This window comes from Neltuma alba, unplaced genomic scaffold (genome assembly GCF_004799145.2).
Source record: "Neltuma alba isolate B1F8T4 unplaced genomic scaffold, ASM479914v2 tig00010421_pilon, whole genome shotgun sequence".
Classification (NCBI taxonomy): Eukaryota; Viridiplantae; Streptophyta; class Magnoliopsida; order Fabales; family Fabaceae; genus Neltuma; species Neltuma alba.
In genome coordinates, this window is record NW_021635323.1 from 1,353,377 (window position 1) to 1,358,062 (window position 4,686).

Sequence of the window (4,686 nt, forward strand, 5' to 3'; positions counted from 1 at the left end):
AAGGAAAAAGGGGTTTAATTGAATTCAAGTTGGAAAAATAATATTTATGCTTAGATTATTAGTATTTTGGGATGTGTTTATGCATGATTTGATATGCATTGTGCAAGAGAATGAGGAGGAACCCAAAGGAGTCAAGGAGGCCAAAATTGTACATTAAAAGAGGTAACATGGAATTTACAATTTGTAATGTTAACTTGCTTGGTTTTTATATGATATAATTACTTGAATATGTGCTATGTTATGTTTGAGATTATTTGATGGAAATGACATGTTAGTTAATTGCATTGTATGCTTGGCATCATGCATTAATATGTTGTTTATGAGCGAATTGTGATGATACTTGCATGGCATAGAATATTCATGAATCTATATGTAACTTATCTTGCATGTTTAACATTATTATTGTAATTCCTGATACAGAGATTTCATAAACAATGTATGCTATGGAATAGGAAGAAAGAGATGGTATTTTCATGAAGAAATTATGTTATGGAATCATATAGAAGTTATTTGAATCCTATATGTATGTTTTGTAATTATTATGAATTATTATGTATTGTTGTGAACTATATTGAAATATTGTATTAATGATCAAAGATACTTTACATGTGAGCATTTGATTAAGAGATCACGTTTAAGCATGTCTTATGTAATTGGAATGGTCATATGGAAGGAACAGAAAAGAAAAAGCAAGAATGGCATACAAGAGGGATAAAAGTTGACTTTTTAAGGATAAAGTTTGACTAATAAAATTTTTGTGCAATTGGTTGAATTTTGAGCTGAAACTTTCAAGTTGAAGAGGGATCATATTTGTAGCTTTAAAACAAGTGGTATTCTACTAAATTTGAAGCTTTTTGCAAAAGGTCATGCTTATCCAAAATTAGGCATAAATTCTGAAAAATTAAAAAATGACCATGTAAACAATACCACTTTGCACGAATTTTGGGATTAATTGGTGAGTTTTGGATACCAGTGAGCATTTTTTCTCTAAAGATGATGCCAAGAACTTTAAGTGAAATTATAACCACCTCATTTTGATTTTTTTACAATTTGTTACGAATTTTCAAACTTTGGCCTTTGTTAGGGTTACAATGAATAGTAACTCGAATTTAAGAAAATTTATGGTTCAAGATTTTCAAACTTAAGGCCATAAGAAATGATCCATAATGGTTCTAATTGAGATAAAATGGAGTGTGAAAGTAAGGTGTGACAGAATGCTAATGTATACAAGTTTTCTATTTTCTACGTTGAATTTGGAAAAAAGGCGAAGAAGAGGTTTATTCGGCAGATTTAATGAATGGGACATTCTTCATTGATAGGCTATTTTTTTTACTTCAAATAATACTGCTAATCCTGTACCTCTAACTAAGCAGTGAAGAGCTGCATCGAAGATCGAGAACTTGCAAAATTATTTTTAGTAGCTGTTAAGTGATGTAAACTCAAAAGTAGACTCCTACATTTATTTTTCATATTTAGATGCCCCACTTAATCTGTAATTAAGTACTTGTCTTTTGAGTTATTTTGGTATGATCATACACATAGTTATGCTGGAAAGTCTAATTTACAATGGAGACTCTATCGAAATTTCTACAAATAGCTTTATATTTTGGATTATATGAATTATGTATAATAGATGTGTGTTTTGGTTATTGAGATACTTTTGTTTATAATTACAACAAAAAAGTTTATTAAATAATTGTCTATGCATGGGAAGACTTGGAAATGTGAGACTTCTCATATTTCATGCCGGTTACCTCCAAAATTTGGGTATGACAAAGCACATATAGGCATTTTGGTTATTTCAACAAATTTCAAAATTTATATTTGGTCATATGTGACTAAAATGAAATTTTCCTTAATGAGATGACTATTTAGAGTTTCCAAAATTTAAGTATCATTTTATTGTCATCTCCCCATATTAATACAACCCCACTTTTTATCCAATATTCCTATCATATTATGCAGTAATCTTTTTTGTGCTTACTCCTTTGGTATTATTTATAGATTTTTTTTTGTATGTTCATTCATGCGTTAGAAATCATTTTGGTAACAACTTGTTATTTTTACAATTTGTTACTCTTTTGCATACTAAAAGTATAATACCTTATTTATCTACTACTCGTGTAAAGATTAAAAACTAATTTGAAAGATTACATAAATAAAAAATATAATATGGTACTTTGAAAATATTTTAAATATTTTGATAGTCTTAATCATATATGCTTTAATTTTTTTTCTATAAAGAAAAAGATGAAATGACAAAAAATTGAGTGGAGACCTTGCATTATTGGGGGAAAACCACATTATTATTGTTTATTTTACTGTTTTATGAACGGTTAAATTTATCCCGCTTTACCATGTATAAGATCAAATAGATATATGAGATTGCATGAACAAAAATACTAAAGCTAACATTAAATAAATTCTTCCTTCTGTGTTATGTTTTTTATTTTTGAGAAAGTAAATTAAAAGTGCTAAAGATTTGTCTAGAACAGACAAAGTTAAACTCTTATAATATGCCTGGGAAAAACATCTTTTTAGCATTAGGGCCATGATCTAATGATCCTATTCATAGGACTTATTATCAATTGAGATTAAATAAAAATATTGTTGAAAGACTAAAGAAAATAAATTAAAATTAATTTTTTTTGTGAATGATCAAAATTGCCTTTTATTTATGGGAAAATAATATAAAAAAGAAGTTGGAAATTGTAATATTCTAATTCAGGCAGTCAAGAGGGTAAAATTCAAGAAAGGAAGTGGTGCTTGATCTAGTATTTGTATAGATAGTCAAATAACTAAAAAGTCCTTATATCAGATTTTTAAGAAAATATCAAATTTGTCACTGCCTATACATTACTTGTTATTGGTTGTTCAATATTTGTCATTGCTAATTCACAATTTATTAATAAATAACTTGTCAATGCCAGTATATTTCTTGTCATTTGTTGTTTAACTGATAGAACCCTATCTTTGTATGGTTTTCTCAAGTATTTTCTAATATTTCGTGACACTTTTACCCTCATTATGCATGCATTTATAGCTTTTTGGTTATATTGATTCGCACATTGCATGTTGTTTTTTAAGGGGTAAAAAGGGTCAATTCTCCTTCTGTAATTGTAATTGCCTTGATCTGTAATTTGTTAGTCTCTACAAAGTTTTTGTTGTGATTTTTAGGCAATTGGAGAAGGACCTAAGACCCAAGATAAAGTATTGATAGAGCCACAATGTTACAAGAACCAAAACATAAGAGTTTGGAGTGTTCTGCCTCCCTAGCTCGTGATATGGATTTCTGAGGTCGCGACCTGGGTGCCTTTTTAATGAAACTATGTGTTTTGGAGCTAAGTCAAGACTGAATGCTCTCTATCTTCCTAGGTCACGACATAAAATTTCTGAGGTTATGACTTGGATCCCCAAGTCGCGACCTGACACTACTGAGGTCGTGACCTAAGTGTGTTAACCTGACACTCTTGAGGTCATAACCTGAGTGCATTAAGTGAAGCTATGCGTTTTGGAATAGGTTTCTAAGCTTCTATACCTAAGGAGGGTAGCCACCACGAAGACAAACTCTCCCATTTTGCAAATTTGTATAGGGTTGATCCACCATCATCTTCCCTCAAGTCTCCATTGATTCCACGTCTAAAACCTTCATTTTTCTTCCTCTCTTCATCATTTTCTGTATTTCTGAACCAATTAAACCACTCCAATAACCTTCTTCTCCATTTTTCCAACCCCATTTTTAGCATCACCCATAGTTGTTCATACCTGGACCGATTGTGATCGGTTTGAAGACATGAAAGGCTAATCCCTTAGCCTCTTGGTGATGGAAGACAAAGCTTGAGCTCAAGGACATAATAGGAGAGTTATCAGTCTAAATCTGTGTTTGATTTTATGCTAGAGATTTCTAGATTTAGGAATTTCTGCATCTGTTTTAGACTTGATTTATGATTGTAAATCTTGTGTTTAGACTATTGAATGTATTTGGATTGGGTGCTGTTAATGTTGGATCATTTATATAAATATATTAGTTTTGAATCCTTGTGTTCAATTAATTATCAATGATCATTAATGATTAATCTATTGTGCTTGGTATTCTGTGATTGTCAATTGACTTCTTAAGGGCATTTGCATCATCCATTCATCTATAATCTAAGTGGTTTTCCAACAATGTTTTAAGAGATATTAATTAACTTTGATTAAAGTGAGTTTTTATTAATTAAGACATTGGACCCAAGTGATTACTTGGGGTTTTCTTCCGACTTAGAGACTTTCTAAAACACCCGATCATTTTAAAGAGAAGTGATAGTTGAGTTTTCATTATCAAGAGACTTTACCATAATTCCCTTTTAATCCGAAACATTTCTTCATTCAATTAAAACACCAAAAACATTTAATTCTCAACATTTTATATTTATTGCACCACCCTTAAACAGTTGAAAACCCCTCTTTTCTTTACCCAAATCATCATATTTTTTATTACCAATTTAGACTATGCTGTTTTCCAATAAAGTGCTCCTCGAGAAGAATGATTGGTTGCACCCTATGCTACATTAGCCGGTGCAATCATAATTTTTGATGACCCAGAAGGTAACATCCCGGTCTGATCAATGACCCCATTGCTAAGGAGCCAAGAAATTGGTTCCCTAGTAATTGGTTTTCCATACCATTGTGATTTGGGTTGATTCT